Consider the following 21,680-nt stretch of genomic DNA (forward strand, 5'->3'; position numbering starts at 1 on the left):
CAAAAGAAAGTGACTAACAAACCATCAATAAAGTCAAAACAGCCTTTCAAATTTCCTGATTCATGGAAAAGTCTGCCAGATGCTATGGACCTGTAGGATAAAGGTAGATGCCCCAGAGTTACAAGAGAACTTTGGGTGACTGTCCAGGCAGTGAGATGTCTTTGTCAATTCTAGAGTTGTGGAAGTTGTTTACAATGAACTTCCTGTTTACTTTGGTAATGATATATCCTTCTGGGGTCTTTGGTGGAGTTGAAGACAGATAAGTATATTTATAGTTTTTCTCAGTTGTGATAAAAGATAAAAAAGGAGTAAAACTTTAGACTCACAAAAATAGGATAGATGATAGAATACTTTCCTTAATTTGCCAAATATTGTAACTATAATTCTTGTTTGATAATTGTTACATATATATATATATATATATATATATATATATATATTATGTTAAAGTTAAAATCTTCCTTTTTATTTAGACAGGAAAGGGGAGATGATGTGGGATTACCCTCTGTATGCTGTGAATATGCCTTCTGCCATTACCTAATAAAGAAGTTGCCTTGAACTATGGCATGGTAGAATCTAGCCAGGCTAGAAGGAATTTGGGTAGAAAGAAGGCAATGTCAGGAAGATGTCATGTAGATGCCTAAGGTGACAGACACTGGAACCTTACCGGTAGGCCACAGTCTCATGGCACTACGTAGATGAACAGCAATGGGTTAATTTAAGATGTAAGAATCAGTTAATAAAAAGTCTGTGCCCTAGGCCAAACAGTGTTGTAATTAATATAGTTTCTGTGTGATTATTCGGGTCTGGGTGGCCAGGAAACAAATATGCAGTCTCTGACTACATCCATGTGTCTGCATTGTACCAAAATCAGCATCCTGAATCAGATATTATATAGTCATTCTAACTTTCTCCCATAAAAATTGAAAAAGACCTTTACTATCTTTGCAACTCTCTGTGACTATCTCATTATTTTTATATAAAATGGTTTAAATATTATAAAAATGCAAACAGAGAATATCCAGAACTAAGCAACAAGTTATTAACATACAACAGGACATTTTTGTCCATTTGTGGCTCTACTGTCAGGTTTGAAAACTATGCTTTGCAAAAGCACTTATCAGTTATGTTATACCTGTGTAATTTATGTTTGTTGGAGGTAGAGTGAATTTTTAACATAATTTTGAAGTATCAAGCTGTTTTACTTTTGACAGTATTATATACAATGCACTGCAATCATATGTACTCACTGCCCTCTATCCTTTCTCCCATTTTCATGTTCCTCACTTTTGTTTTCCAGGCACCAGTCAGCAGAGAGGCAGTGTGATCATGGCTTCAACACATTTCAGAAAAAAAGCCATCATCAATGATCATATCCAACTGTAAACCCTGCATGCTCCAACTCAAAACTGCTTAGAAACAAGGGCCCTTTGTGCACATGTACTTTTCTCTCTAGTACTTTTTTCCTCTGACATAAATCTAAAGCAACTTATATTTTATGTGACAGTGACACTAACATGCCAATGTTGCTTGAGTTTTACAGCTCATAATTCTATGACACTTTCCTTCTCATGGCTCAAGTACTTTGAAAAAAATTATAAAATAAAAAAACCCAGGCAATTGATATCAGGGCTTGGTGTTTGTCAGTGTAGTGCTTCCTCTTCCTCCTCCTCCTCTTCTTGCTGTTATCCGAAACAATGGTATCTTAAAATGACTTACATCTTAAAATAAGTAAGATATTTATCAACCATTATCTTAGTCTATGTCTTTATTTTAAACATATGATGGGCTGTTACTTATACTACAATTAGCAGAAATGTATGTGTATGTTTATATCATATATCATATTCCCAGGGAATTAACAGCTGAAGCTGAGAAATAATTTGGTTCAAGAGAAATTACAGAAGACACATTTGGATCTGGTAGATCCAAGTCTTTTGTTTGTTTGTTTGTTTGTTTGTTTGTTTTTTGGTTTTTTGTTTGTTTTTTTGTTTTTCAAGACAGGATTTCTCTGTAGCTTTGAAGACTGTCCTGTTCCTAGCTCTTGTAGACCAGACTGGCCTCGAACTCACAGATCAGCCTTCCTCTGCCTCCTGAGTGCTGGGATTAAAGGTTTGAGCCACCACTGCCCAGCTCAGTAGAACCAAATCTTTTTTTTTATTTTTATTATTTTTAAATTTATTTATTTATTTATTTATTAAAGATTTCTGCTTCCTCCCCGCCACCGCCTCCCATTTCCCTTCCCCTCCCCCAATTAAGTCCCCCTCCCTCGTCAGCCCTAAGAGCAATCAGGATTCCCTGCCCTGTGGGAAGTCCAAGGACCACCCACCTCCATCCAGGTCTAATAAGGTGAGCATCCAAACTGCCTAGGCTCCCACAAAGCCAGTACGTGCAGTAGGATCAAAAACCCATTGCCATTGTTCTTGAGGCAAAGGTTTAAAAGATTCTTTTATTACATGGCAACGAGCTAAGAAGATAATAAAGAGATGTCCTACTTGTTCTTTCTATAACTAAACACCGCTATCTGCAGGGAGTAACTCAAAGGGTATTCAAAGAGTGAAATCTGGCATATGGATGTGTTCCACTTTGCAGATTTTTAAAAATTAAAATATGTACACCACACCATTGACACCTATTCAGATTTTTACTGGTCAACTGCTTTGAGCTCAGAAAAGGCCGATTCAGTAATCATGCATTTATTAGAAGTTATGTCCATCATGGGTATACATGCACAAATAAAGACAGTTAATGGTCTAGTATATGTATCTAAAAAAAGAAACATTTTATTGTTTATTATAATATAAAATGTATTATAAGTATACCAAACAATCCTACAGGTCAGGCAGTTATAGAAAGATCAAATTGAACTATAAAGGCTATGTTGACCAAACAGAAAGGTATGGAAAATACCCCTATAAATAGATTACACAGTGTTTTATTAATCTTGAATTTTCTTAATGCTGATGAGAAAAGAACAATGGCAGCAGAGAGGCATTGGATAATGGGAAAAACTTCTGAAATAAATCAGCTGGTGTATTTCAAGGATGTGTTGACCTTACAATGAAAACAAAGAGATGTGTTATGTTGGGGAAGGGGTTTCATTCTTGTTTCCACAGGAGAAAAAAAGCTATGGATACCATCAAAATTAATAAAGATTTGGTTTGAAAAAGAGAATCCTCTTGAGACAGAAATAACAGCTTATCCACAGAGGTGATAATTATATAGGTGGTAAGGAAATCTTATAAGGGTTGGGGCATGTTTGCAGGAAAATACTCATCTTCAAAATATTGAGAGGCCTTGGACTTTTAGGTGCCTAAAGAAGAAAAGATAACTATCTAGAAAAAAAATTACCAAGCAAAAAGAAATTTGATTTATGGTGCTGTATCATCTGCAAGGTAAAATTTCATTTCCTGAACATGTATATAGCTCAGAGTTTTTTCATACTAGATGGGACAGAAAGAAGAAAATATTTAAGCAAAATTTTACTTCTCTACATACCTATTTTTGTCTCTATCATAGCTTTCTTTGAATTTATATCTATATGAATAATGTTTAAATTTTCCACACTGAACAGTAGATTTTCCTGCAGTAATCTTTGAAATTTTCAGGAAGAAGATGGGGTCTTACACCAATGATTTCACCTGGTTGTTATGACATCATGATGCTGATAGTGCTACTTTAAGATCAGATTTGGGTACCAGATGCTCAAAATGATTCCAACTTGGTTAGCTAAAATGGTGTACCTTTTTACATGTTCTGGCAAGAACTTCAAATAACATCTTCAGAAAAACCTACTCAGAAACTATCTGCAATTATACCAGAAAATAATCTTGAAACTTAACCATAATTTTAGATTTACAGGATCTCACAGAAAGAACATTGCCCCCATGACAGCTGAAAGTGATTCTAAAAAATTACATCTCCTCTCCCAACAAAGTTTGTCCTCAGGGTTAGCAACATCAATTACAGGTGATAGTAACTGGTATAGGACTGGGGGCTGGGGTCGAAATTATATAGGCTCAGGAATCTTCTTTTTAAAAAAATGGGGGGGAGATATTAGATGGGATAATAGGCATATTAGTGTGAGCTTACTCAAACTAATAAGGACAGTGAGCTACATTGGAATAAATTCTTGTATATTGATACAAATTCAAATTATATTTGTTATATTGAATATGCTCCTCTTTTTGTTTAAAATATTTGTGCACCCATGCAAAGTTATTTTGTCATATTGTATACCTGTATTTTTCTACCTCTGCTTAACACATTTTATATATTGATACAATTTTAGGATATATTTATCATATTGCACTATACATTTCTCCCTTTGAACAAGATACTTATACATTGTTTACATTTTGAGGTCATTGTCCTCATTTGCTACACAGTTGTTTAAAGATGGTTTAATATTAATATGAAGTCTTAATCTTTAAGCTATATAGGTATTAAGAACTATAAGTCAATAGTCATTCACATTTGTCATACTTATAGTTAGGCTAATCAGGCTCTTTAGATACATAGAGATTGTATTCTACATAGACAGGTAATCAACAACCACTTCAAAGAACTGTAGAACATGGCATTTAAATAACTTAGGGTTCTGTTGATGTGAGACACTATTGCTCTTGACAGCACTCATCTATTTCTGAGAGAATGATGAGCACAGAAGACACTCCACTTGAAACTTGTTTTCTTTTTGGCAAAACTGGCCTTTTGCAAAGAACTGCCCTTGCCTTGATCGCTGACAAAATGCATGGTGTCCCGATAGGATAAGCAGGATATAAGAAAAAAAGGCTGTCAACCCTTGCCAAGACAGTGTAAGATGGTTTTGAAATTTTTCCTGCCTCTGAAAATGGTCTTTCAGTTACTCTAGGCCTTATCCAAAGTTGGTTGCTTCAACGTTGCAAATGAGACTTCGGGTGATTGCCCGGATAGTCAGTTGTCTCTATCATTTATTGCACATTTTGGATGTTGCTTGATTGCACTTCCTGTTTACTCAAGTACATTATTTTCTTCCTCAGGTCTTTGATGGGGTTGAAGACTAGGTAGTCATAGTTACTTTCCTCTCATGACTTAGCCAAGTCATTTGTAATACAAGACATAGGTTCCTAGGATAGCATAATTATTGAAACATTTAGCATATGTTTCTTGCTTGATATTGTTTATACTGGTTGTAATTCTAATTTTTATATTTGATATTTTTATTGTATATAGTTTTGTATTATGCTTAGAACTCTCTTATTTAGACAAAAGGGGGAGGTGCTATGAAAACTACATCAGCCAATAGCCTTTAAGATACCAACCCAATTGGGCATGGTCTCTTATACTATAAATACAGCTGTAAAGCTTGATCTCTCTCTCTCCTGCTAGATTCAGTTCCTGTTCCCTACTCATGCAGAGGACTGTGATCTGTTAGTCTACCCCTAAATAAATAACCCTTTATTATACTCAGGTCTGAGCTAGTATGGTACCACTTTATAGCATCCATCAACAATAGAGTACCTGTGAAGGCAGATGCTACAAATCTAAGAAACAAATTGCGCATAGCTATTGTAAAGTTTGTACTTGGTAAAATTGTCAGCTTGTATATACTAGAGAAAAAAATATTTAACTGAGTATGACTAGTATAAGAAGCTGAGTTCTAAGATGGTCTCATTCCAGTGACTTTCACCAATCTGGGATATCTTCCCTTGATTGAGAATTTGTCTTCTGTTCTTGTAAGAATATGCATAACCGTTATATTATGTGACCAAAGCAAATCCTTATGGGTGTGTGTGACTCAAGTAAGCCCTTGCAAAGCAAAATGCTGGCAGCAGAATTGAGGGGGCCTTAAATCGAAGGATGTAGGTAGGCTTTTGTAACTGTGCATGACCCCTTGCTATAACTGGCAAATTTTCTTACTTTTATTTCTGAGTGTTGCACTTTTATACAAGGCATCATTTTCATGGTCACTCACTACCATACTACACAAACACACAACAACACCCTTGTTTACCCCATTCTTCCTCCTAGCTAGTCCGCTTTCCCACTCATGTCCTTGTTTTCCTTTTATTGTCTTCAAGGCCCATGCTGGCAGTCAAAGCAACTGTGTGTGTGTGTTCATGATTACAACTATCATTTCATATTGAGGTCAATCAAATGAAAAGGCAGCCTACAAAATAAAGGAAGTTTTGCCAGTCATGTTAAACAGAGGATTGATATGTAGAATATATAAATAACTCAACTCTAAAACTAAACATCAAGAAAATAAATATTCCAGTCATCCTTCCACTCCTGCAAACTAACTCTGTACAGTCCATAAATAAGTTTAGAGTGTTTTCGCTAAAACTATCAGGAGAATTTAGTCCAAGTGAAACTTTTATGTAAGTTTTAGGATGCCTTTGAAAGAAGAGACCCACCTAATTGTGCTACACTTGCCATATAGAACAGTGAACTGAGAGGTGGTTGTTCATCTTAGGTATCTAGGTTGGTAGCAATTTATCTTGGAGTAATAAACGACTATAAAATTCATACAGAAGAGAAATTCTCTACATCTCCTTTTTAGGCTCCATTTAACCTCACCCCAACCCTATCTCCTTGTAATATTCCAGTGCCAACAATTACTTAAGTCCGGGACTTTAAATACTTGATTCTAACTTTCAACACTGTTTTATATCTCCAATGTCCTCACCTGCCCCTTTTCAGCTTTCATTTAATCACTAAGCATCATGTGTATCTGATTGCAAATCCCAAACTCACTTTAGCATACTGATCTAATAAAAAGAAATCTAAATTTGACAGCACCTAGCCCTTTACCTAACACTAAAGTTGACTATAGCTTTATGTGACCATAACCTTTCATTATGCTCTAGGAAGATCATAACAAATCACTTATCTTTCAACCTAACTATGTCTTTATTCTCTGAAGCAATTTTTTATCTACTTTTCATTCTACTTACCACACATCTTTTTTTTTCTACTTCTAGATAAAGCCCTTGACACTTACTTTGCTTAAAAAGATAGGATAGGAACTAGCAAAGAGAGCTTATGAGCTTCTAACTCCATCTGCCTGGCTTATGTCATTCTGTTTGTAAAAATTATTCCCATGACATTTCCTGAATAATTGCTCACAAAAATCATCAGTAGAGGAAGAAAATAGATCTTTTCCTCACATATTAGAGATACTTGAGGCATACAAGACATCTGTGGCTTATATATTTACAGGTTCATCATCATGCTTTCTCTTAATAAAAAAAAATTTCATATGGAGTGTAGTTTCCAAAAACATAAACTAAATTCTGAAAAAATTATATTACTTTCCCTCCTAAAGCAACAAATTACTTTTTGAATGAGGATCAAGGTCAATCAAAGAAAACTAGTCAAAAAAAGAAAATTAAATATTTTAACTAATACTTGACCTTCTTTTTTATTCTCTTCAAAACTTTATCATCAGCAGCAGCATTATAATAATGATGGCTAATATTTGGCTGCACATTTAAATGTTAGTCTTGAGACCAAAACGCCATCAATTTGAATTTAGGCATTCAGCAGGGTAAGGCCTTTCAAATATGATCAGCAGACTTTTTCTTCACTAGTTGTCTATACAACAATATAATTTTCAGACTTCTGTCAAGATTATTAATGATAATTTATTAGTATTGATATTTTAAAAGTAGGAAAAACTAAATCTGAGTCACCAAGAAATGATTGTTTGAGTAAAGGTTTACCACTTGCTATTGTAAGAACAGAAGAAAGTCACTTATTACAATTCTATCAGTATCCTAGGGAACTACCCACTATAAGCCTTAAGAGATCATATTATAATTGATATTCTCAAATATACAGCTTCCGGCATTTGAATCATATCCAAAAGAAACACCTCAAATTAAACTCAATTAAGGAAACAAGCTAAGGGAAAATGTCAGGTAACTGGAAAAAAAAAAAGGAAGAACTAAGAAAGCCTCTTCAACTGGTTTGGATTACCCTAGCTGAGAACAAATTGTGTTTCTGGAATTTTCAGATGGAAGCAGAAATGTTTCTTCTACCGTCTTTAATCTATGACGAAACATGAAACGGGGTCTGTTTCCGTGTTGAGGGTGTAGGATGAAGTAGAGAACAAAGTAAAAACTAAAACAATTAGAGTTTTAAAGCAGTTAGTAAACTGAGATAAGAGGTATTGAACTGTAAATAAGAGCAATCCAACAAAAGAAAGGAAGGGGCTGTTTAAGGTAGACTACTTCCTTTGAGCAGTATCTCACAACAGCTCTTCAAGAAAAGGTTGACTGCAATTGTACCTCTCACTGTCCCAGCAGCACTGTGGGACCGATCAGAGACACAGCTGTGAATACTTTCTAGTTTAGGAGCTGCAGTGCACAAAGACCAGTTACTTACTCAACATCATACTTCTGAGAAAGAACAGAAGTGCAGCCAAATCCTAATATCCCTGCCCCCAGTCCACATTCTCAATGACACACAGAGAATCACTTGTGAGTCTTTGGATCCTCATGTAGAGAGCCCTGAGTCTTCGGAAGGAATGACACCTGAGTTACCTTCAATCACCTCAGCCACTGCAGAACACAGGATGTAATTGTTCCAGGTCAGTAAAGCCCAGTTTTCGGACTTCTCACATTGTTTATTTTCCTTTCGTCCTGTGTGGCCTTTCCATAAACTCTCATAGACTGAGAACATTTTGATTGGTATGATGTAGGAAAGAATAGTTTATATGTGTTGTGAAACTTTCAATAAAGTATGATAAATATAATACCAGCAGCACCATAAAGGGTCTAGGGAACCTTCAATAGGAAAATTGGTCAAAAATATAAGACATTTACTAAATAATGCCAAATAATTAAAAGTTAAAATAAATTATTATTTTAATCAACCCAACAACAGTCAGATTGACTGAAGTTATGGCTGTGGTCATGAGGGAACATATATATGTATGTAAACTGCAGCATCATATTGAATAAAAAGGCAAAATAATAAATAAGAGTCAAAGATACTGAAAATGGAAGATGAGTCATTCATTATACTTAATTCCACTGGGAGTATTATTTAAGTACTATGTGGAAACTTACGGAGAATTCATACAACAAAAATAAAAATGTTAAATAATTGGTTTGAGGAACTTGAATTGTTATTTTTGAATGAAAAAAAGGAAGAATGAGTTTAGTGCAGATTCCTCAGGGAAGATATCTTAAAGAATATTTTTAATTTACATGAAGATGTACACATCCAGATAACTGTGTGTCTAAACTTGTCGAAGGCAGTCATTCATGCCTTCCAGCAAACATTTTTACCTCTTTGCCTTTTTTGACAAGGACAAACGTTCTATCTACTCTAGCAGCCTGGTAGGACTTCGTGATTATCTCTAGCCAAGAACATATGAGTAGATGTAAGGTTTGTTATACTAAAGGAGCACGTAATTGTCATTGAGACAGGCTGGTTGGTTGATATTTTGTCCTGAAATGGCTAACATTTAAAATTCATGCTATATAATCATTCTTGGCTCTTAGAGGTGTCAAAGACAAGTTCTCTCACCATGCCTCCCAATAAAAGCAACAAAAAGTGAAGCAAAGCAGCAATAAACAAAGTCACAGATTTATAAGGAATTGATTTTCATATAGTATAAAAGCCTGGGTGGCAGAACTGTACTCCATTGCCTGCCCTTGTTCTTCAGATTTCTCAACTTTAAATACTATACAATTTTGAGGTATAAAATGATGAGATTATATGTATACATTATGGTAACTTTCACCAGGCAAAAACACAAATTTGAAAGTTACAAAATAATTTTCAAAGTAAATACATTAATTCAATGTCGTGGAGAATATTGATTGCTGTAACTAAACTAATCCTAGATCATAAATGGAGTATCAACATAACTCAGTGTATTTTGACTCAACATATAAATAGCTATAGAAAATGCCATGAGTCATTTTCCCACACAATCCTACAATAAATCCCCTACTGATATGTTCCTTTTGTAATCCATTGTGACATTATTTAACATTTATATGACTCAGATACATTCTTTTGTGACTGAGTAACCCTGTCCTATTATTTTGCTCTGAGACAGAGCTATATAATTACATATATGTGAATGTTCACTAAACTATCACATCCTCAAATGGTTGGTCACCAAAGATAACATGGGTAACGTAATATCAAAATAAAATGAAAACCATGATAGGTTTGTTTCTGATGTACATAGTGTATAAAGTTTGTGCTACTTAACTCTGAGATGAACAGTGATATTTGTGTTGAAAGTGCTAAGAGATGAAAACCACAGGCACTTTCTTGCCTAAATGATTTTGAGACTCAGTGTTTGGTAACATGGTTTTCTAGCCCTTTCATTTTACATAAGGCCCACTCTAACAAATGTAAGAGTCTATTCTTGACCTAGCTTGCAAATCAAGTCCCAGCACTTGACCTCAGCTTACAAAGGCAGTCACATGAAATAGCATTTTAAAAAATCAGTAGCACTGACGTCAATGGATAAACTTCTACTTTCTCTAAGACCAATCTTTAAAATACAATATTTATTTAACAATAAAGGGGGGGGGCTTAAGAAATAATTGATTATTAGTAAGTGGTCCTACAAAGATAAAAAGAAAATGATCAAATCTAGCATAAGAATATATCTATTAGAACCTCAGGATCAGGCATAAAAAGAAACCTGTTTTTATATTTTTGTTCACATATACTATGCTACTTTTATCTGCTCAATATAAAAACAATTATTGTTATCTTTCATAAATAAATATTTAATTTTAAGCAGTTTCTTCTTTAGTTAAAACATTTTATTATTTTAATCATTTAAGTATTTTCATAATATTCGATATACAGATATTACTTAATAGATTATTATCTGATAATATGAGATAATTTTTAATATAAATTTTTTTTAATATAAATTTTGTAGAATTAGAAAATTAATGTAAGTGCCAAGGCATAAGAAGAAAGAATTCTCTTTGCTAATTTTTCTGTTCAAAGAAATTAGTGACTACCTTTTTCTCTTGCACAGCTAATTATAAGAATGAAAATTCTGGAACAGTTCATGGCTTCAAAGGGGCAACTCATAGAATTCTATTTCTAATTTTTCAAATCAAGAAAAATGGAAGTGTTTTCACTGCAATGTCTTCCCTTAACAATAACCCACATTTTGATGTGAGAGTCTGTACATGGGAAATTCCTAGGGCCACTTATTAATGTTATTAAAAGGTGATTCAAGAGATCTTGGAAACTCAAAGAAAGCTGGTCCCCTAAAAGCATTGGAAACATGGGTGAGGTGCTGGGAGAGTCAAGAGTGATGTATGCTTCAGGCCAATCTAGAAATATAGCCTGGCCGAGCTATCTGCTTCTAGAACAGACATTCTACTTCATGGGAGTTGATACACGGCCTCTACATATAGGTCCTCAGTTAGGTAAGGGGAGCATCACTGACTATGTACCAGGAAGACTTTTGAGTTAAGGGCACTGGGGTCCATAGCTCTCTGTTGCCACCCAAGAAGGCTCAGAAGCAGGAAAAACAGGTGACTCACTTTCTCCCTTCTAAATTTCTCAGTCTCTTTTCAGGACCTCTTCTGGGCAAAATCCAACTGAAATCCTACAATAGAAATTTGGAAGAGTAAATTGGAGGGTATCTGAAGCCTACAATACATAGAAGAACACAAAGGAAGAAAGTGGATGTTGGGGCATCATGTAACATTATCTGCAGTCGTAACTTTTATGCAGTTTTTGTTTATTTGTTTTTGCAGTAATGACAATTATTAAAAATTTTTGTTATTTTTATTTCTTCAGCTGGCAAGGTGGCTTAGCATAAAAAAGTGCTTGTTCCCAATCCTGACAGTCTGAATTCTATTTCAAAAACCCACATGATGAAATGAGAGAAGCAGCTTCCAAAAGTTGTCCTCTGGCTTCCATGTGTGCACTGTAACATGTGCACCCCCAACAGACGCAAAATAAATTTCATAAAAATCTTAACAGAAAGATAAATAAGCTACTTAAATATACAATAGAGAACAATGTAAAATATAACAATGAACTAGTGATGTTATTTAAGCTTACTGTTATAGAATATTTTATACTTTGTTAAAAGCATGTGTAATAATTTCATGCAAGTTACAGATTGATACCATATCTATTTTCCTTGTTCTCATAAAAACTCATTAACATTCTTCATGGATATTATTCTCTTCCAGTTCTAGTACATGTTATGAAATGGATAATTTATATAAATTGTAAACATCCAGGGAAACACTACCAGCCTGTAGTAGGTTACAGATGGCCTTTGATTATTTACTTTTCTTATTGAGATTTCCTTTGTATCTGCATTGTTCATGAGACAAATAAAAGTATATTAGATAAAAAGAAAGAATGTAGGGGTTTCCAAATCCAGAACGGTAAAAAAAAAGTCTGTATCTTCTGCTCAAAGATTCTTGAAACTTTGGCCTACTCAGAAATAGCTGTCTAGTAGCTGCCAAGTAATAGATCGAATTGTTCCAAGAGCACCATGTAGGAGAAAGCTCATAAAGATGATCTGATGGCCAATCTTAACTGAATACTGGCTTCTATTTATTCCCCTCTAAATATCAGACATGGAGGTGAGACCATCTGTATCCTGCAGAAGATGGAAATAATAGCTCCAAATAGAAAGCCAAACAGAAGAACAAGACAGCCAATCCTCATCTAGTCTTAGACACCAAATTTCGTTATTTTGAACAGTGAACTTTGGAATATTTTGCTATGGAGTAATAACAAATAGTAAAATGTGCTGTCCCAACCAAAAGATATACACAAAAGCAGATTCTCTAAATATGGCTGAATTAACTGGTATATTAAAAATACAACACAGAGTATTCATTAATCCTCAGAGAGAAGAAATGTTCATTTCCTACTGATAAAGTACAACTGTTACAATATCCAGAAGCCTCTGTCTAACAATACAAACTGGATACAGTCTGAGATTATGGTTTTTCACTGTGGAGTCACCTCAAAGTAGGAGGTTACCTAGAAGTCTATGTTTGCAATTTTATGTTCTTCCAAAGAGAGCCACTCATCATACTGTATAAATTTCAGACTTCATATAAAATCTATTGCTGGAAAATACACATCAATATTCAAAATTATGCTTTTGAATATTCTCAGTAATCAGTCATTTCTCCAAAAACATAATTCAGAAGAGGGACAGCTGTGTTTTTATAAATCTCTTTGTCAGAACATTTTATATATGATTGAAAATTAAGCTGAAAATGATGCAAATGTTCTACAACAGAGGAATAATTAAATGAATTGTAAGTTATTAATTTATGGCATAATGTCATCTTTTAAAAAGAAGTCACAAAGTCCTTAACTATGTGAGAAATTGTATAAAGTCTAATAGAAAATATCATACTGAAAGTCTACATGATGCACAGTTGCAAGCATACAATGCATAAATTACAGACAAAAACTGGATGGAAATTTGGAGAAATGAAACTGTTAGGTTGAGGCAATGGTCAGAAGGTACAACTTCGCCCTCAACTTCTTCCTAATTCTTATTTCTCTTCTATTTACTCCCTATTCCAGCAATGTGGTGCTAGAGTGATGCCAAAACTCTCAGAAGCCAGTTCCTGATGTTTACAAGATACATTCTGAAAAAGATGCATCTAGACCAACGGAACCACAGAATACTCATTAGGAAGGTAAACTCAGGATCTGGGGGAAGTCTGGCCCTTTCTGTTCCCAGTGGCAAAATAAGGCCATTAGGAGCCAGTAAATAAAAAAAAAAAATCTCTTTTCTCTTACTTAACCATTTTCACAGAAAGAGACATGCATATGTGCTTGTTCTCACTCTCACTCCCATTTTCTCACTTCTCTCTCTCTCTCATTCACTCACTCACATAAAGCTCCAATAGATATTTCTAAAGGAAAAATGCATGATTTCAGATGAAATTTGGGATATTTATGGAATAGTAGAACAGCAGGGTCAGAGTCTAGTTGGGTTTTTAAAAAGTGGTTCCCAATACCTACAGCCACTTCTTGACTATTGAGAGTCACGTTTCCATCTGTGCAATAAGGAGTTCTCATTCATGTGATGCTCACTCTCTGTAGTTTCATTTAGAAACAAGAGAATACAGTTGCCACACATGGCAGCATACACTTCCAATCATAGCACATGGGAGGCTGGAGCAGTGAGAGCTCCAGGCCAGGCTGGGCTACATAATGATAGAGACCTGTCAAAAGAAAAATTTTAAATGTGAAATAACACTTTTCTGAGTAATATTAAACCTCTTTAATCTTGTTTATATTCCAATTTTAAAACACTAAGTCTTAGAAGATAACATTTTAAGTGATAGAAATAAATGTAGATAAAATAGTTGCTAGGTAGGCTACATTCTGATGTATAGCTTAGTGGTGCCAGAGGAATGGAACTGAGCTTTTATTCTTTTTTCCAAATGAAGACAATGGCACAGCAAAGTGGCAATGATTGCTCATATTCCAGAGGACAGACAGCTAACATTAAAGATGTTTGAAAACACCATATGAAAATCTACTGCCTTATAAGCTTCAAATTATATATATATACAAACATACACACAAATATGTTCATATAAAGGAGTTTAATTGGAATCCCCCTAAAGAGAAGAAAATGGTCTCCCTGAAGGCATAAGTTGCCAAATGAAAAACCTAGTGCCTGGAATAAGCTACTTGCTCTTGATCAGGAGTGTGAATACAGGCTATTATCACTACTCTAAGTTTCTCAACAGAGCACAATTGATAAGACAAATTGTTGAAGACACCATACGCTTTTTGCCATGGGACATAAAAAAGTCAAATTAATGCTGATCAGAGAGTTCCTCCCTGTTCGCTAGCTTTCAGAATACTGGAAGGTGCTATGTATGTTGCTGGCTTGATTGTGGTGGTGGATCATCAATTGCTAAAAAAACCTGTGAAGTATAATAATGACCAGCATAACAAGTTATGTCATGGGTATAATAGTGGCACAAATACCACTTTCTGAAAGTATTCAAGATCTGCTACATTGGAGGAAACATGCATGGTACCATAAATTGGACCAAGAACTCACGGTTGGGCAGCTCATGGGCTCTGGAGGTGAACCTACTACTATTATCTCTGTGTCTATAGATGAGTATATATAGGTAATCCTCATCAGAAAATGAATGCAGAAACTCACAACTGATCAAAGTACAGAAAATAAGCATAAATGGAGCTCTCAAGTACAAGCAGAACATCTTCATCATCTTCCAAGGATCAGACAGTCATCTTAGAGGAAGAAATGGAAAGATTGTAAGAGTCAGAGGTCAGAAAGGATCAGAAAAAAAAATACAGTGGCTTTTTCCACATTCAAGAACTCACAAGAGCTGTGGTTGATCACATAAGATCTGAACAAGATGAAGCCTATCAACATTCTAACAAAAAGAAGGAAGGAAGGAGATCACAGGACTTTATCCCCAAATGAGGAGCTGTTGATAGCTGATGGCTTCTGAAGGAAAACAGGTCAGTTTTCATTAAAGGTGTACCTTCTGATAGGCCAGCCATGTTCGAGGGGAAGATTCTATGTCCATGAATATATATGGGAGCATAAATTAGACTTGGTAGGTTATTAAAAGAAAGGGTCACAAAGTTGGGAGGGGATGGGGAGCTAGGGGTTTAGCTGGGAGGAATTAGGGGGAAAGTGGGAGATAAATATAATCAAAATACATTTTATGAAATTTTCAATGAATCAATAGAAATGTTGTATGTGAAAGAAATCAAATAAAAAAGCTTTTAAATTTGGAAAAATAGGGAGACTTAGGGAAAGCATTCATTGCTGCTTGCATGACAGGGGTATGAAGAGTCTTGCTTAGTATGTTTCATTTTTTTTCATTGTATCCTTAAAACCTAACTCATTCCAAAACAAAATCCAGCTTGATTTCAGATCCTACCTTAGAGTAATCACATGGACAACAAAAACCATGCAGAAATTTTATTTTTCACATAAACATCTATGTTGCTATTTTCAGGCAGTGATAGTTGGGTCTACAGCTCTCATACACACTCACAGTATGAATTCAAAATTGTCTACATGCATTTTCTAAAGAGCCAGTTCACCATTCATGACATGACATATGCCTAGTCTTATCTAAGTCAATTTCAATCAAATATTCATTATAAAAGTCTAGTATATTGCTTCAGCTTTAATATCAAAATTATCTTTACAGCATGAAGGCTTGAAACTGCATCTTGAAGATGAGTTGACCATATATGGAATTTGTTCTACTTTTACAAAACTCTTATCAAGGAATTTGCCCCATATAGTTTTCCTTCCATAGAATTATGTATAACCAATTACTTTCAGGATTTGGACAGGAAAAAAATTTTTCCTCCTAATCTTAATCCTTGCTCTTAATAAAAATCTAATATGCCTTTATGTTCAAAGTTTACTCTGGCTAAAAAGGCAACTCAGCCTACGTTTCTATTCACATAAATAATTTTCTATATCCCTGGTTTGTAAAAATATATGTAATTACATTCCTCAATCTGCTATCCTTTGTTATTATTATGTGAGGATCAATTTTTGTTTATAATAAGACCAGTTCTATTGATTATATATTTTTGTGAATATATACATCAAGCATATTTGAGAAAATAGTACATATATGTAAACCAACGTGTTTAGGTATATTCAGACATGTGTATTTGCATTATATAAAATATATATAATTGTTAATTTTCATAGAAATGTCTATCTTCAAGATTGAAAAGGGCTTAATAATTTAATTGAATGATTTAAATATGCAACTATCATGTGTGGAGTATCTGTTTCTTCAAATTTAATATTTAAAAAATTAAAAAATACATTGAAAAAATAAACAAATAAGAAAAGCAGGAGGAGAAAAACTTATTCTTGTTACCTGAACCCTTCTGTTTTGCTGCAGTGGGAGTTCTGGAGTAATCTGAAGGACTTAAAGGTTCCCAAGGCATACATGTGAATACTAACTTGTCTGCAGTCTCTTGCAGTATGAAAAATGAAGCACAGAACTACTGTGACTTATCTGTAAGTACTTGCCTATCTAGCATCCAGGTCTTCTCCAAAACCAGACCCCTTTATTACCAAGTATACATTTTTGTTGACATTCCAATATTCACCTCAGATTAAAACTGGCCCAACAGGTGGTAGTTATGTTCATGCTTCTATGTTCAGTATTCACTTAGTGCAGTCTCTGGATCCAGGTGGTCTTAGCATGACATTTTCAAATATTGATGTACATTTGTGCATCTCTGTTTTCAGTTCAGATAGGGTTTTTGTTGTTACTTTTGTGCTTCCCCCAGAACCCCTGGACTGTTTGTAGCTCCACTAGAGCAGGGCCTTGGAGTCATTCACTCGTCTGTGGCACATGTTGATTTTAAATTGTATTTATATGGAACTAGAGGCGTCTCAATAGTTAAGCTCACTTACTGCTCTTCTAGAGGATATGATTTTTTTTTAGCACCCATATCTAGTGGGTCGACACTGCCTATAAATTCCAACATCCAAAGGATCCAACATCTGCTTTGGTCTCTATGGGCAATTACACACACTGATTATATACACACATAGGTACACACATACATAGAAGTAAAAATAAACTGAACTGTAAAACTACATTTACGTATTAATGTACTTGTGCATTAAGTTAATTTGCCACAGAATGTGTTTGGCAGTCAGAGAACAATGTATTGGAGTCAGTTCTCTCTTTCTCCCATGTGTGTCCAGAATCAAAGCAGGGCCTTCAGCTTTGTAACAAGCACTTTTACCTACTGAACCATCTCACTTGTCTCATCCACAAGCATTCGCAAATGCTGGCTTGCCTTTGGTTTTTGACACATGCATGGGAAGTTCTCTATTCATTGACTGAAAGTTAAGCATTTTGCCAAGGTCCTATTGCAAATAAACTGCTATTGAAATAGCCTGGGGGCATGTTTCACTTTATAAATATAAACATGAAAACATCTGTGGATGATGCACAGATGTTCCTGACAAGGTTTAAGCAGGTCAAAGAAAACTTAAGACACATCATTTTAAAAGTTCAACTCCTAGATGGTAATACCTCCGGAGGTACTTTTATTGTTTAGGACTGTTTTGGCTATCTTGGGTTTTTTGTTTTTCCATATAAAGTTGATTATTTTTCTCTCAAGGTCTGTGAAGAATTTTGTTGGGATTTTGATGGGGATTGCATTGAATCTATAGATTGCTTTTGATAGAATTGCCATTTTTACTATGTTGATCCTCCCAATCCAAGAGCATCGGAGATCCTTCCATTTTCTGGTATGCTCTTCAATTTTTTTCTTCAAGACTCAAAGTTCTTGTCAAATAGATCTTTCACTTTCTTGGTTAGAGTTAGCCCAAGATACTTTATGCTATGTTGCTATCGTGAAAGGGGATGTTTCTCTGATTTCCCTCTCTGCTTCTTTGTTCTTTGTGTATAGGAGGGCAACTGATTTTTTGGAGTTGATCTTGTATCCTGCCACATTACTAAAGGTATTTATCAGCTCTAGGAGTTCTTTGGTAGAGTTTTTGGGGTCTCTTATGTACACTATCATATCATCTGCAAATAACTGAGACGGAGGGACTAATCTAATGGGAGATCACCAAGGCCAGTTGGACTGGAAATGATGGAGCATGTGATCAAACCGGACTCTCTGAATGTGGCTGATGGTAGAGGCTGATAGAAAATCCAAGGACAATGGCGCTGGGTTATGATTCTACTGCATGGACGGGCTTTGTGGGAGCCTAGTCTGTTTGGATGCTCACCTTCCTGGACCTGGGGGGAGCAGGGAGAACCTTGGACTTCCTATAGGGTAGGGAAACTTGACTGCTCCTTGGACTGGAGAGGGAGGGGGAGGGGGAGGGGAGGAAAGGGAGGGAAGTGGGAAGAGGGAAGAAGGTAGAAATTTTCAATAAAAAATAAATTAATTAATAAATAAATAAATTTTAATAAAAGTTCCAAGTCTTAACTCTGCATACTGAGTTTTAAATAGAACAGTAAATTGTAAAGGATTCTTTGGCATTTAATAGTAGCTTTAACACCACAGCTTTCTGAAAGAATGTTCCTAAAGCTACCACTGATGTTTTTATTTTTATTCCTTATAATATAGTTTATTAAATTCTCTGGAAACATACCTGTTTCACTGGGGAAAGATTAGTGTGATTTCAACAGCCTCCAAGACTATAAGAAGAAGATGCCACCCTCTAGCGGTGAAACTCTTAAGCAGCAAAGTCCTGGGGTGCCTCCTGGTCAAGATCCTGGCTAATCCAGGTGAAGAAGAAAATAGGGGTGAGGCCTGGTATAGACGTGAGCTAGATGTCTCAGGAAGATCACCACACCTGAATGTCCTGAGAAGAGCTGATTCCCCAGGGAAGGGTGGAGTAGGAAGAACAGAAGTTAAAACACTACTCTAAAGGTACCTATCAAAGTAATGTCTGAGTCTTTTACTCTGGGGTGGAGAAACTTGACACTAATTAAGCCAGTGTTTGAGTAAAGTCCCAAGGGATTTTGGAACAGCTCTAGGAAGGCATCAAATACAAGGCAGCATGGGAGATCTCAAAAGGATAAAAAACCAAGCCAATCATGCTTGCTCACGGTGTAAACAATGAAGAGAGTGACACAGCCAAGGAAAAGAACTTAAAAGTGGCTAAACGGGATGAAGGGTGAGACATTGGCCAATGTAAATATATTTCAGGTTTATCGAGACCAGTAAACATTCTGTATAGGCTCCATACTTTGATCACCCAATTGTGTCTTGATAAGCTCCTAAAGCTGCCTCCCAGGTTAGGTTTCACTCTCGGGCTCTCTCTCCAGACTTCAACCTGTCTCCAGTCCTGACTTTATTTTAAGATATTATTAATATATAGATAAATTACATACATAATATCCAACTAATTCACTCAAAACAATAAATCCCATGAACCCTAATAGACTGGACACAGGACAAACCCTTCAAATTGAAGACATAAATGAGGGTAAAAAAAAAATAGTTTGAACAGACAAACAATGAAGAGTTAATAGAAAAGCAAATACTACCAAGGACATTTAATAAATGCTCCACATAACTGTTATCCTGAGACTGTGCAGAAACAGAAACTATCTAAATAAACAGGCACTATAAAACACTTCTTAAAATGTAAAGCTTACTTACTATCAATGCTGAATCCTCTGAGTGGCAGTATAATGGAAGGATGGCTAACCATAGTAATTTGAACTCATGGAGGGTCTGCCATCTAACACATAGTAATACTTAGGAATGTCTTAGAAAAGAAATAGCTAATGTTATTTGCACCATATGCAGCTAAGACACAAATGAGAAACAGCTCACATAAGGCTTGTATAAGAAAACTGAGTAAAAGGGGAAATTAGTTGCTAAAGGGGAGAATAGGTTAACATATAAACAACTAGCAAAATGTGACCTTTTTCTGTCCAGTCTCACAGAGAGAGTAGTTACCACCAGAGCAACTATCCAAAACAAAGGGTTAACTAAATCCAAAGGGCACGTGGGAGAATATGAGCAGTATTTGAGCCAGTTCAACATAGGTGATGCCAGGGAGATGTCAGAAGCAGCACTGGGCCATGCTTGGAGAAATGGATACTTTGGCATCCACTTGGTCTGATGTCAGTCTTCCATTCCTGCACCACTTGCTCTACCCACACCATATGACAACAGCAGAATGACCATCCCATAATTATCAAGAAACAATTTCTTCATAGCCGTGCTCTGAAAATGATACACATTAAATTGCTCAAATTAAGAAGTAAATCACCGGGAGAAAGTGAACCATTCCTACAATAAAAACTGAACTCCAGCACTGATGAAGAGACATTACTCACACAGAAGAGACAAAGCATACACCACCACTCAAAGAATATCAGGGAATCTGCTTTCAATCTGGTTCACTTTGCATAAAAAAGATAAAGTAGATTTTATTATACAAATATAACTCAAACTAAATATTCTCCCTGCCATAACCTAGGTTGAGCTGCCTCGAGTACTGCTCATATTCTCCCACATGCCCTTTACATACAGTTTAACCCTTCGTTTTGGATTGTTGCTCTGGTGGTACCTACTTTCTCCATGAGTCTGGACAGGAGTTTTTAAACTTTATAAGATAAATATAACTCAAACTAAATGTTCTAGAAGATAAATCAAGTAGAAAGTAATGAGTTGTACATATTTTCATAAAAGAAAGAGACCCATGAAAACTTAGCTTTAAAGATCCAATGAGTTTGCCTGTGCAGGCAAGAACTACAACAAAAAGAACAACAACAACAACAACAACAAAAAAAAAAAGCCAGTGCCCATATCCTCCACACACAAACATGCATACAGGTACACCCTTATGTGCTCATCTAAAAACTAATAAGAAATAGCTACAGAAGAAAACACCTCTTTTGTTAGCAAACAGTATGAAGTTACAGTTGTAAATAATAAACACTGAAGAAAACAACCCCACGACACCAAAGAAATAAGAAGTTACTGAAAGACCTTTTGTGTTAGTCATCTTAACGACATGCAGCTCACAAGAACAAATCCTGGAAGAAAAGGAAATTGTCAAATTGCAACAGGCAAGCATGCATAGGTTAATCACAGGGAATTAGGAGTTTAGCAAACAGCCACATTTAGCCCAACATGTAACAAATCACGCAGTGCTGTTTGCCTAAAATGGCCCCTGAAGCAATGTA

At 35.4% G+C, this 21,680-nt stretch overlaps 1 protein-coding gene across 2 annotated transcripts in view; it reads right to left on the bottom strand.

Annotated features, from left to right (window-relative positions):
* The window catches only part of Macc1 (MET transcriptional regulator MACC1), an 89,377-nt gene that overhangs the window by 46,999 nt on the left and 20,698 nt on the right, over nt 1-21,680 (bottom strand). For both annotated transcript variants that reach the window (XM_057783052.1, XM_057783053.1), the window contains exon 2: nt 11,523-11,587. The gene's annotated coding sequence lies outside the window, so the exon portion shown is untranslated. The remainder of the gene's footprint in view (nt 1-11,522; nt 11,588-21,680) is intronic.

The sequence above is a fragment of the Chionomys nivalis genome, chromosome 10, assembly GCF_950005125.1.
Source record: "Chionomys nivalis chromosome 10, mChiNiv1.1, whole genome shotgun sequence".
Taxonomy (NCBI): Eukaryota; Metazoa; Chordata; class Mammalia; order Rodentia; family Cricetidae; genus Chionomys; species Chionomys nivalis.